This window comes from Hypanus sabinus, chromosome 13 (genome assembly GCF_030144855.1).
Source record: "Hypanus sabinus isolate sHypSab1 chromosome 13, sHypSab1.hap1, whole genome shotgun sequence".
Classification (NCBI taxonomy): Eukaryota; Metazoa; Chordata; class Chondrichthyes; order Myliobatiformes; family Dasyatidae; genus Hypanus; species Hypanus sabinus.
The window spans coordinates 106,505,790-106,519,589 of record NC_082718.1 but is presented as its reverse complement, the minus strand read 5'-3'; the positions used below and the strand labels follow the sequence as shown (position 1 = coordinate 106,519,589).

Genomic DNA, 13,800 nt, shown 5'->3' with positions numbered 1-13,800 from the left:
AACAGTCTATCCAACACCGTTTCTTGCCTAATATAAATTTCCCTCAGTTCATCCTTTACCCTAGTTCCTTTAGCCACTATTACATCTGGGAGATTGTTTGTGTCTTCCCTAGTGAAGACAGATCCAAAGTACCTGTTTGACTCATCTGCCATTTCCTTGTTCCCCATAATAAATTCACCCATTTCTGTTTTCAATGGCCTAATTTTGGTTTTAACTATTTTTTTGCTATTCACATACCTAAAGAAGCTTTTACTATCCTCCTTTATATTCTTGGCTAGTTTACCTTCGTACCTCATTTTTTCTTGGCTTATTGCCTTTCTTGTTATCTTCTGTTGCTCTTTAAAAGCTTCCCAGTCCTCCAGTTTCCCGCTCATCTTTGCTATGTTATACTTCTTCCCTTTTATTTTTATACTGCCCTTTACTTCCCTCGTCAGCCATGGCTGCCCCTTACTCCCCTTAGGATCTTTCTTCCTCTTTGGAATGACCCGATCCTGCACCTTCTACATTATTCCCAGAAATACCTGCCATTGTTGTTCCACTGTCTTCCCTGCTAGGGTATTGTTCCATTGAACTTTGGCCAGCTCCTCCCTCATAGCTCCATAGTTCCCTTAGTTCAACTGTAATACTGACACATCCGATTTTCCCTTCTCCTTCTCAAATTGTAGGTTAAAACATATCACATTATGGTCACTACCTCCTAATGGTTCCTTTACCTCGAGGTCCCTGATCAAATCCGGTTCATTGCACAACACTAAATCTAGAATTGCCTTCTCCCTGGTAGGCTCCAGTACGAGCTGTTCTAAGAATCCATCTCGGAGGCACTCCACAAACTCCCTTTCTTGGGGTCCAGTACCATCCTGATTCTCCCAGTCTACCTCCATGTTGAAATCCCCCATGGGTCATACGTCAATGATTTAGATGAAGGGAATTATGGTTTTCTGGTAAAGTTTGCTGACGATATGGAGGGACAGGTACTGTTGAGGAAGCAGGATGTCTGTAAAAGTACTTAAGACAGGTTGGGAGAAGGGGAAAAGAAGTGGCAGGTGAAATGTAGTGTAGGGAAGTGCGTGGACAAACACTTTGGTAGAAGGAATAAAGGCATGGACCATTTTCTAAATGCAGACAAGGTTAAAAAAAAATCAGAGGTGCAAAGGAACTTCGTGTCCCGTGCAGGGTTCCTTAAAGGTTAACTTGCAGTTGAATCAGTGATAAGGAAGACAAATGCAATGTTAGCATTCATTTTGAGAGGACTAGAATACAAAAGTAAGGATGCAATGCTGAGGCGTTAAAAGGCTTTAGTCAGACTGCACTTGGGAGTATTCTCAGCAGTTTTGGGCCCCTTCTCTAATGAAAAGAAATGCTGGATTTGAAGCAGGTCCAGAGGAGGCTCACAAGAATGATCCCAGGAATTAAAAAGGTTAACATACGAGGAGCACTCGAATGTCTGGGCATATACTCGCTGAAGTTAATGGGAGCTCTCATTGAAACCTAGCGAATGTTGAAAGGCTTGGATAGAGTGGATGTGGAGAGCATGTTTCCTATTGCTGGGGAGTCCAAGACCGGAGGGGCACAGCCTCAGAGTTGAGGAACGTCCATTTAGAGCAGAGATGAGTCATTGGGCATATTTAATGTGGAGGCTGAATGTTCTGGATTCATCAGGGGATCAAAGATTATAGGGAGAAGACAGGAGAATGTGGCTGAGAGGGATAATAAATCAGCATGGTGGAGCAGACTCGAATGGTCTAATTCTGCTCCTATGTCTTAATGTCTTGTGACTAACAGCTATGTAAGTAAGGGAAAACAATCATGCTCCCACCCATCAAGTACTGACTGCTGATGGAAGACTATATGGTCCCTGGATAGTGGGAAAGGGAATTCTCCGGATTTGATGCACGGCAAACAAAGACTGCAGAGGATGAACGCAAGACCTCAGACCCAACTGGCTGGATCACAATCTGCACTGCACAGAAACAGAAACCAAGCACAAATAATCCCTTCGGCCCATCAAGTCTGTGCACCCGCGAACATTACAACTCCATTTATGTTCTCAGATCCATATTGAACACCGCCCACCTGCAGATTCTACCACTGGCCTGAGGAGCAAAGTTCAGCCAACGCGAACATCAGAACAGCTGCCTCCAAGGCAGTCATTGACCTCACTCCCTTGGGAGGTCTTCCTTTCCTGGCCGAAACACCCAGCTTCAATCTCTTCACCATTACTTCAGCAACCCTGCTACACTTGTATCATACTACTTTGATTCAATTTGCACTCTAGAGTAATTTTATATCCATGACAGATCCAATATCCTCCACAGTTTCCATTTTCTTGCTCCCTAACAACTCATTAGTCACTGGGCCAGTGGCAGGAATGACTCACCAACAAAGACCATTGGCCAAGGAGCCGTGCCCAGATGAGTATGAGAGAAAGCACCCGATCACAATATTTAAGGCAACCAGTAATCATCCTGCTAGCAAGAACCCACGACTGCAGCATTTAAAAGGTAAACGATAAGACAGGCTGACATTTCCAAATGCTCCCTTCTCTCTGTCCCTCTGTCTTCAATTTTCCATTGAGGGAGAGAGGGCAGGGGAGAGATGGAGGATGAGAGGGTTGGAGAAAGGAGAGAAGAGGGGAGGGGAGAACGGGAGGGGAGAGGCGGGAGGGGATGGGGTAGGAGGGAAGGGAAACAATGAATTCCAACATCCTTTAACATTATAATTTAAAAATTATATGTAACAGTGGGATAGAGGAGAACACATCAAAAATTAACACAACCATCAATTAGCACATGGGACCGCTGTCCTGCTGTGCAGAGATGATTCAGGGAGCACTTTTTAGTGAATAGCTATTGACATGGAAATTCTGCATTCTAGAATAAGTGTAGTGATCGCTGTTATACGGCCCAGTCAAATGCACGGGCACACTCTGATCTAGTTTACCTCAGATCATTGGCACGTTACATCCCATGTTGATCGGAGATCCAGAGTGTGACAGGGAGGCAGGAATGTTTGTGCTTTTAAACATACAGATTGATGTCAACACACCCAAAATCCTAGGCTCGAGGGACCTCAGCCAGTGATGTGCCCTGCTCTCGAGGTGACCCAGAGTTCACCTGCTCTGCAGTCTACGACAGCACCATCAGATCCTTAGCTGCAGCCATGTGACTCCAGAGGGAACCATCCTCACCGCTCGAGCTGCCACCTCTGCTTCATAAAGCCGCCCTCGGCAACAGAACGGAAACATCGGTAAACAAGGTGAAGAGCTGACACCCTCTCAACTCAGCAAAGAACAAGTCAGTCTGGAGCCATTTTCAGCTTTAGACACGCAATGTAAAGCAGTGAGCTTTGTTAATTTTATTATGGGTACATTTACATATCCCAAATCAAATTTAGGATGCTGACATTGACACAATCATTAATCCTAGGAAGGGAGTGGGAAAGAAAAGCAGTGGGAAGTGGCTGAGGGGGTTAAAGTGCATTTTCAGTGTCTGGGGAACACTTGCCACTCAGACCTTTGCCAGAGTCCAAGCTCACTTCACCTACTCTGGTGCTATCGGAGGGATGGCTGTGCACAGTTGAAGAAACAAAACATTGCCTGGTGTAGCCCCTGAGTTGATAACAGCACACTGTTTCAAAAAGCAGCCATATTCCACCAGCACCCAGACAGTCACCCTCTTTATTCCGTCTGAGGGCATAGTATCGATCTCTCCCTGCTCCCCTTCTCATTTTCCTCTTTCTCTCTCATTCCCCCCCTCTCCCCCCCCCCCCCACCTGCCCATCTCCTCCCTCTGGTGCCCCTCCTCCTTCCCTTTCTCCACGTCTTCACCTATCACTGGCCAACTTGTACCCCTTCCCCTCCCCTACCTTTGGCTTCTACCCCCCCACCCCCTTCTTTTGCAGACCCGATGAAGGGACCCAGTCTGTAACATCGACTGTTCATTCTTCTCCATGGACACCGCCTGACCTGCTGAAGTTCCTCCAGCACGTTGTGTTACCCAGGTAGATGGCCCGGTTGGTTTCAAAATTGCTGCACAGGGGACTCTCTATGCAAATTGAGTGATACATCTCCTTTTCACAGCATGAGACAGACTTTAAATGTCACAAAACCAAGCATTGTCTTAAGAAATAAGAATGCAGGATCATTTTGTTGAAAACAGGAGGGACAATCTAGGCAAAATGGCTGGGAGCAGATTCCACTCACTACTGCCCGGCTTCACAGAGGGATCACAATCCCGACAGGACAACACATTCCACAGCAACACAGGCATCAAAAAAGGACACAATAAACTCTCACCCGGGTCAATTTCATTTCTCTGTGAGATCCAGAGGAGCATGCAATAGGAGAATCAATTAAATCAAGGGTGAACTCTCCTGTATTTTTTTTAAATATCTCCTCCCACCCTACATGAACGGGTCCCTTTATCACCAGAATGTCACTGGTGCATTCAGCAATGCAGTTGAGCTCCTGGTAGGGTCACTCATGGTGGTAAGGTAAAGGGGGAAGCTCTGGACATACAGCAACCCAACCAAGCCCTCTACACTGGACATGGCAGAAGATGATGACACATCAAAAAGGCACTGAAGGTGGGGGAAGGCTATAGCAGTCAAGGGTCCCCACTCGTCTTGCACTCCATGTCACTGGACCCTGACCCCGATCTATCAAAGACCACGTAGAGCTGCTCCTGGCTCAGCCACCCCACTTTAAACAATCACACACCAGTGTTCTGTATTTAAGGGGATCCACACTAGCAACCCTGCTGGAGAACGTCACTCACGACTCAAGCGATCACACTCACACTCGTTGGGGATTTTAACACAAAAGTGGATTGGGAAAACCAGGCCAGTACTGGACCTCAAGAGAAAATTTGTAGAATGTCTAAGGGGTGGCTTTTTAGAACAGATTGTTGTTGAGCCCACTAGGGGATCGGCTGTGCTGGGTGTTGTGCAATGACCACAATATAGAACAGTGGAACAGTGATCATAGTATGATAGATTTCACCTTGAAATTTGAGTGGGAAAAAATAAAATCCAATGTGTCAGTATTTCAGTGGAATAAAGGAAATTACAATGGCATGAGAGGGGAACTGGCCAAAGTTGACTGGAAAGGGACATTTGCAGGAAGGACAGCAGAGCAGCAATAGCTGGAGTTTTTGCGAAAAAAAGAGGAAAGTGCAAGGCAGACATATTCCAAATAAGAAGACATTTTTGAATGGAAGAAGGACACTATTGTGTCTGACAAGTGAAGTCAGAGCCAAAGTAAAAGCAAAAGAGAGGGCACACAAGGAAGCCAGAGCTAGTGGGAAGACAGAGGATTGGGAAGCTTTTAAAAACTTGCAGAAGGAAACCAAGAAGGTCATTCAGAAGGAAAAGATGAATTTTGAGAGGAAGCTGGTGACTAATAGCAAAGAAGATAATAAAAGCTTTTTTAAGTATATAAAGGGTAAAAGAGAGTCGAGGGTAGATATAGGACCAATAGAAAATGACGCTGGAGATATTGTAATGAGAGATGCAGAGATGGCAGAGGAACTGAATGCGTATTTTGCATCACAGTGGAAGACGTCTGCAGTATACCGAGCATTCAAGAGTGTCAGGGAAGAGAGGTTTAAAATTATGACTGAGGTGCTCAGGAAGCTTAATGGCCCAAGGGTGGATAAATCTCCCGGACCTGATAGAATGCACCCTCGGGTTCTGAAGGAAGTAGCTGGAGAGATTGCAAAGGCGTTAACAATGATCTTTCAAGAATTGATAGGTTCTGGCATTATACCAGATGACTAAAAATTGCAAATGTTACTGTGCTATTTAAGAAGGGTGGGAGGCAGCAGAAAGGAAACTATAGACCTGTTAGCCTGACATCAGTGATTGGGAAGTTGTTGGAATCGATTGTTAGTGATGAGATTACGGAGTACCTGGAGGCACATGATAAGATGGGCCAAAGCCTGCATGGCTTCCTGAAAGGAAAATCCTGCCTGACTAACCTACTGCAATTGAGAAAATTACAAGCAGGGTAGACAAAGGAGATGCAGTAGAAGTGGTGTACTTGGATTTTCAGAAGGTCTTTGACAAGCCGCACATGAGGCTGCTTAGCAAGATAAGATCCCATGGAATTACAGGGGAGTTACTAACACGGGTGAAGCATTGGCTGGTCGGCAAAAAACAGAGAGTGGAAATAAGGGGATCCTATTCTGGCTGGCTGCCGGTTACCAGTGGAGTTCCACAGGAGTCAGTGTTGGGACCGTTATTTTTTATGATGTATGTCAATGATTTGGACAATAGTATTACGGGATTTGTGGCTAAATTTGCCGATGATACAAAGATAGCTGGAGGAGCAGGTAGTGTTGAGGAAACAGAAAGCCTGTAGAGAGACTTAGAGATAGTTGAGGGGAATGAGCAAAGAAGTGGCAAATGAAATACAATGTTGGAAAATGTATGGTCATGCACTTTGGTGGAAGAAATAAACGGGCAGACTATTATTTAGATGGGAAGAGAATTTAAAATGCAGAGATGCAAAGGGACTTGGGAGTCCTTCTGCAGGATACCCTAAAGGTTAACTGCCAGATTCTAGTTGTATAGAATCAGGGATGTGATGTTGAAGCTCCCTCTGTAAGGCACTCATGAGACCACACTTGGAGTACTGTGTGCAGTTTTGGGCTCCTTATTTTAGAAAGGATATACTGACATTGAAGAGGGTTCAGGGAAGATTCACAAGAATGATTCCAGGAATGAGAGTTACCATATGAGGACTGTCTGGAGCTCTTGGGCTGTATTCCCTGGAGTTCAGGAGAATGAGGGGGATCTCATAGAAACATTCCAAATGTTAAAAGGCCTGAACAGATTAGATATGGCAAAGTTATTTCCCATGGTAGGGGATTCTAGGACAAGAGGGCACAACTTCGGATTGAAGGACGTCCTTTTAGAACTGAAATGCGGAGAAATTACTTTAGTCAGTGGGTGGTAAATCTGCGGAATTTGTTGCCACAAGCAGCTGTGGAGACCAAGACATTGGGTGTCTTTAAGGCAGAGATAGATAGGTTCTTGATTATCAGGGCATCAAAGGGTATGGGGAGAAAGCAGGGGAGTAGGGATGGCTGAAAGAATTGGATCAGCCCATGATCGAATGGCGGAGCAGACTCAATGGTCATACCGGTGCATTAAATACAATGATTCAGCCTTGGGTAGTATAACAAACAGTTGCAAAAAAATGTTTGTGAACCCTTTGCAATTACTTAGTTTTCTGAATTAATTACTCAAAATGTGGTCTGATCTTCCTCTAAGTCACAATAATAGACAAACACAATCTCCCTAAACCAATAACACAAACAATTGTACTACTTCTCACCAATACTGAGAATACCATTTAAACAATCACAGTCCAGTTTCAAAATGTTCAGCTCCAACTCCTCAATGCAGCATGCTGCAGCTGGACGCACTTCTCACAGTTGTAGCCGTCAGGGACACTGGAGGTCTCCCTGCCTTCCCACCTTCCAGAAGAGAAGCATTGCACGATCCTGCCTGACAGCTCTACTGTCCTAGCTGAGCAGATATAAAGAAAAGAACAGGGAAAAAAAAAGCTTGAGCATTTCTTTCCTCTGCTTTCTCTGAATGAAGCCTCTCTTCACTGAAGCCTCGAGAGCTAAAGCCAGTCTGACTATGCTTTAATTTGCTTTTACTAATTAATCCCAAATGCCTACTGGCTGTTGAAATGTTGAACTTTTTGGAGGGAAAAGGGTACTGCACACCAACACCAAAACCTCATCCCAACTGTGGTGCATCGTGGAAGCAGCATCATGGTTTGGGACAGCTTTGCTGCCTCAGGGCCTGGACAGCTTGAAATCGTTGAGGGAACAATGAATTCAAAATTGTATCAAGACATTTTACAGGAGAATGTCAGGGTAGCATCTGTTACCTGAAGCTTAAAGGAAGATGGTTGATGCCACAAGACAATGATCCAAAACACAAAAACAACAACAGAAAAGGTCCAAAAAGAAGAAAATTGGTGTTTTGGAATGGCCAAGTCAGAATCCAGACCTTAACCCAGTTCAGATGCTGTGACATGACCCAAAGAGGGCTGTTTCATGCAAGGTATCCCAGAAATACTGATGAACTGAAACAGTTTTGTATGGAGGAATGGTCTAAAATTCCTCCTCGCCATGGTGCAAGTCTGATTGGCAGCTACAGGAAACTTCTGGTGGACATTACTGCAGCTAAAGGAGGTTTTACCAGTTATTAAATATACTTTATGTTATATGTTATAAAGTATAAGTATGTTATAAATATATTATATTTTTTCCAGCCTGGACTATGAATGATTAAACAACGTGTTCTTTAAGGATATGAAAATCACAGTTGTTTTTGTGTTATTAGTTGAGGCAGATTGTGTTTGTCTATTATTGCGGATAGTTGACCACAGAGACCACAGCACCTCTGTTCAGTTTGATTAAGCTCTGGCATATGAAGCCTATCTTTTATTTATTTATTTGCAATACAGCGCGGAATAGCAATCCCGATTTAATCCTACTGTGGGAGGAAACCCGTGTGGTCACTTACAGAACGTACAAACTCTTTACAGGCAGTGGTGGGAATTGAACCCCTGTCGCTGGTACTGTGAAGCGTTGTGCTAACCACTACACTACCATGTTCTGCCTGGTGGACATCCCAGTGTCATCTGGGGTATGGCTGGCACAGCCTACCAGTGAAGCATTAAATCAAGGCCCCCCCACCTGCCACCTGCGCTCAGTGTTCCTTAACAGTATTTATGAAAAACTATTCTCCCTGGAGCCTTGATTGATATTAAATCCCTCAACAGATGCTCCTCGACCACAAGCTCCCCCAGCAGATTGTTCATTGCACTAAAAATACCGTCTGGTTGTTATATTGGTGTTTGAGAGAGCAAATCTCTACTACAGGTAAAGAAAACGTAGCTTTTCTGTGTACCATACATTGGGGCATTCTGATGCATTTGTAAAGAGCGCTTCATCAGTTCAGAGATACGTACATTTGAAAGAGGAAAAAGCAAAATCCCTGCACTAAAATGGATAATCATGCTCGATGGGTGATGATTTGGGAGTATTTATACCTAAAAGCCGAGTAATTAGTGGAATGGAGTAAATTAAACGATACAATCATCTGAACAAGCACAGTTGTTAGATCACAAGGCAATTACTGAACACTAGGGTATTATACCCAAGTCTTGGTCTCGCTCCTTTGTAAACCAAGTTCAAAAATGAATCAACTCACCAGCCATCGTATTAAAAAAGGGGCTGTCAATCTTTACCTGCACAACAGCAAACACATCACACGGATCCTTCAGCTGGTAATGCACTGGTAGGCTTGAGGGATGGAAAGCCACTGCCAAATGCATGTGTGGGCCTTTTATTAATGTTCAAAAGAGTCAGTAAATTTAAATTCCATGGCTTTACCATAACCAGAAGACCTGTCCTGGGATCAGCAAACAAGTACAATCAGAAAGAAGGTACAACAGCCAAGACTGCTTTCACAAAGAAGGGACTGAAAATCCCCTATTCTGAGGCTGTGCCCTCTAGTCCCAGACTCTCCTCCTAATGGAAATAACCCTGGCCACTTTATTTAGACCTTTCAATGTTCAGTGGGATTCAATGAGAACCTCTTCGTTTCTCTAAACTCCAGCAAGTACAAGCCCAGGGCCATCAAACACTTGTGTGTTAACCCTTTCCTTCCCAGGATCATTCTTATCGGAATCCGATTTAAGATCACCAGTGTATGTAGTGAAACGGATTGTTTTGTGGCAGCAGTACACAGTAATCCAAAACCATAAATTAAGTAATTAAAAATATTAAATAAGTCATGCAAAAAGAGAGCAGAAAAGCAGTGAGGTCATGTTCATGGGTTCAATGTCCATCCAGAATCCTCATGCTGGAAGAGACGCCGTTCCTGAGATGTTGTCACCCTTCAGGCTCCTGTACCTCCTCCTTGATGGCAGCAATGAGAACAGGACATGTCCTTGGGTGATGCAGGTCCTTAATGCTGATGCTGCCTTTTCGAAAAGTGTCCTGGATGCTGGAGAGGGCAGTAGCCACGATGGAACTGGTTGAGTTTACAAATCTCTGCTACTTTTTCCGATCCTGTGCAGTGGCCCCTGCATACCAGACAGTGATGCAACCAGTTAGAATGTTCTCCATGGTGCATCTGTAGAAATTTGCGAGTGTCCTTGGTGATGTACCAATCCTCCTTAAGCTCCTAATGAAATACTGCCTGTGTCGTGTCTTCTTTGTTACTGCATCAATATGCTCTGCCCAGGGTAGGCCTTTAGAGATGCTGACACTCAGGAACTTGAAACTGCTCACCCTTTCCGCTGTGGATTCCTCGATGAGGCCTGGTGTGTGTTGCCTCAACTTACCCTTCCTGATCTCCACAATCAATTCCTTGGTCTCACTGACGTTGAGTGCAAGGTTTTTGTGTCACCACTCAACCAGTTGATCGATCTCCCTCCTGTACACCACCTCGTTACCACAATAGTTACGCTGTCAGCAAATTTATAGACAGTGCTTGAGCCACACATTCGTGGGAGAGAGTAGAGCGGTGAGCTAAGCACACAACCTTAGGGTGCACCAGTGTCGACTGTCAGTGAGGAGCTGTTACTTCTGATCTACCCAGACTGTGGTCTCCCAGTCAAGGAACCAGCTGCAAAAGGAGGTAGAGAGGCCCAGGTTTTGGAGCTCTCCAATTAGAATTGTGGGTACGATTACGTTGAACGCTGAGCTCTAGCCAGTAAACAGCTAAGTCCAGGTATCCATTGCTGAGCAGAGGGCCAGTAAGACTGCATCTGCAGTAAACCTACTGTAGCAATAGGTAAATTGCAGCAGGCCCAGCCAGTTCATTCTACCCATGATCAACCTCTCAAAGCATTTCATCACAGTAGATCACAGCGCAACTGGGCAATAGTCATTCAGACAGCTCACCCTGCTCTTCTTGGGCACTGGCATGATTGTCACCATTTTGAAGCAGTGAGAACCTCCGACAGCACCAGTGAGAGACTGAAGATGTCCGGGAACACTCCCACCAGTTGGTTGGCACAGGTTCACAGAGGCCTGCCAGGTACCCCATCAGGGCCTGATGCCTTGTGAGGGTTCACCCGCAGGAAAGCTGTTCAGTTATTGGCCTTCGAGACAGAGATGACAAGGTCACCAGATGCTGCAGGGATTCGCACAGGTGTAGTTTTATTCTCCCTTTCAAAGTGTTCATGAAAAGTATTTACCTCATCTGGGAGTGAAGCATCACAGCTATTCGTGATGTTAGATTTCGCCTCATAGGAAGTAACAATCTGGAAACCCTGTCAAAGCTGTCGTGCATCCGATTCCTTCTCTTAACTTCAATCATAATTGGAGTTTCTTTTTCGCTCTTAAAATAGGTCATACCTATCCTTCATGTGAAGATCTGAATCACCGGTCTTGAATGCCACAGAGCTAACCCTCAGCAGACTATGAATCTACTGGTTCATCCACGGCTTTTGGTTTGGGCTTGGCTGATATGTTCTCGTAGGCCCACACTCACCCACACAGGTTTTGATGAAGTCAGTGACAACTGGTGGTGTACTCATCCAGACTTGAAGATGAATCTGTGAATATTGTCCAGTCCACCAGCTCAAAGCAATCCTGTAAATGCTCCTCCAACTCCCTTCACCATACCTTCTTGGTCCTCACCTCTGGTGCTGCGGTCTTTAATCTCTGCCTGTGTGCTGGGAGTAGAGGTGATGGGACTTTCCAACGTGTGAACGCGGGATGATATGGTAAGCGTTCTTGACAGTGGTATAACAAAGACCGTGTGTTGGCGCCTCTGGTTCCACAGGTGATATGCTGGTGGTGGTTGTTTCACGCTGGCCTGGCTGAAATCTCCCACTATGACAGGAAGGCACCAGGATACTGTTCAGTGACCACTGATCATGGCCCTCAGCAACTCCACAGCCTGCCTGATACAGGTCCAAGGTGGAATGCACACTACTACCAGAATGAGGGCAGAAAACTCTCTCAAGTCAAAAAAAAACCTCCTCTGGACTCTCTCCGGTGTCATCCCATCCCTTAGATATAGGGCCCAAAATGCTCAAACGAGTGGTCTGACCAATGCCTTCTAAAGCCTCAGCATGATGTCCTTCTCTTTATACTTTAGTCCTCGTGAAATAAATGGTAACATTCCTTACATTAACTCAATCTGCAAGTTAACCTTTGGGGAATCCTGCACCAGGACTTCTAGGTGTCTTTGCAGCTGCAATTTCTGAATTTTCTCCCCATTTAGAAAAGAAGTCTATGCCTTTATTCCTTCCGCCAACTGCATGACCATACTCTTTACCAGGCTGTATCCATCTGCCACTTTGCCCATTCGCCCCACCTGACAAATCCCTTTTGCAGACTCCAACCATTTTCATATCTTCTGCAAACTTCGCCACAAAGCCACCAATTCCATCATCCAGATCATTAACATTCTACATGAGACGTTACGGACGCAACCCCCTCCCCAGGGGAGCAGCACCAGTCACCAACAGCCAACCAGAGAAGGTTGGCTTTTCTCCCAGCCTTTATTCCCACTCTTTGCCTCCTGCCAGTCAGCCAAGCTAGCACCTCTCCGCCAACATCATGGACTCTGTCTTGTTTAGCTGCTGGCGTGCAGCACCTTGCGAAAGGCCCTGGGTGTTGCAGTGATGAGCAGGGTGTGGTACAGCCAATAACTGACTCTCGCTCTCCAGCTTCACTTCTCTTTGCTGTGTCAACAAATGCATAGGTTGAGCAAGTGATGAAGAGATGACAAATTAAAGGACCAGCATTTGTGATCTTCGAAGACTGGTGGTACGGGCGCCCACTGTTTTCAACACAGAAGCACAAGACGGGTTCCGAGAAGGGCTTGCACAAAGACCTGGCAAGTAGGAGGCACGTGCACTCAAGAGCAAGACAAAGGCATTCAAAACAGGAAACGAGATAAACCACACCACCAAAGATCCATGTTTCCCGGAGATCCTACTTTTGCAATATAAGTACTGGATTTCTTTGTGTCAGAAACGAAACAGAATCTCCCTGCTCCTACAACACATTCCAAACTACAGGACAACGATTACACAAAGGCAAGCAACAACTCCAACTATCCCAGTGAACCGCAAAGATCTTTATACACAGATTTTAAAATACACAAGAGTTCTAAGAACTTATGATTTAAGAAAAATGAATGCATAGAACTGCACAGTAAAGTTTACCTTTTTTCTCAAAAAAGAAGAATCTGCTGTTCAATGCCGTGTTGCCATCTCAAGTGGCCAAGTACAGCTTCTTGCTCTCAAGAGATTGGATTACTTGCTTATAATCCCCTACTTTAGAAAGGCTTAAAATATTCTCTTAAAAGTAAAAGCTATTCATGCTTTGCTTTGTTTTAAGTTTCAGGTTCCCAGTGACTCACTGGGACTGGTGGTTATTGTGGAATTAAGTGGAAAGCATACACTACAAACCTTTGTGATGTAAGCAAACAGAACTGGCAAATTTGAGCAGAGGCAGATAGCTTTAAAATGGGTTACAATTCCAACTCGTTTTCTAAAAAAAATCGCTCCATCTATAAATAATCCTGGAAAAAAAATACTTATTTTAATTTTTTTTTAAACTAAGTTCTTGGATCATACCATTTGCTGGCCCATTTATCATTTGTTTTGGTAAATGTAATGAGCTATGAGACAAATTCTATTTTTAATTCAAGGGGATTTAAACCAAATGGTTTGGAAATCATGATCCCGTCTGTTTTTTCCACAAAAACAAACGAAATCCAGTGAACGTACAAAGGGGCTGCTATTCTCTA

At 44.6% G+C, this 13,800-nt stretch overlaps 1 protein-coding gene across 3 annotated transcripts in view; it reads right to left on the bottom strand.

Moving 5' to 3' along the window:
* The window catches only part of LOC132404251 (RNA-binding protein Musashi homolog 1-like), a 180,050-nt gene that overhangs the window by 119,517 nt on the left and 46,733 nt on the right, over positions 1-13,800 (bottom strand). The window contains exon 1 of one of the 3 annotated variants that reach the window (XM_059988371.1): positions 3,046-3,186. The exons of the other annotated variants lie outside the window; for them this stretch is intronic. The gene's annotated coding sequence lies outside the window, so the exon portion shown is untranslated. Of the gene's footprint in view, positions 1-3,045; positions 3,187-13,800 lie in introns of those variants that run through there. 3 annotated transcript variants of the gene reach the window in all.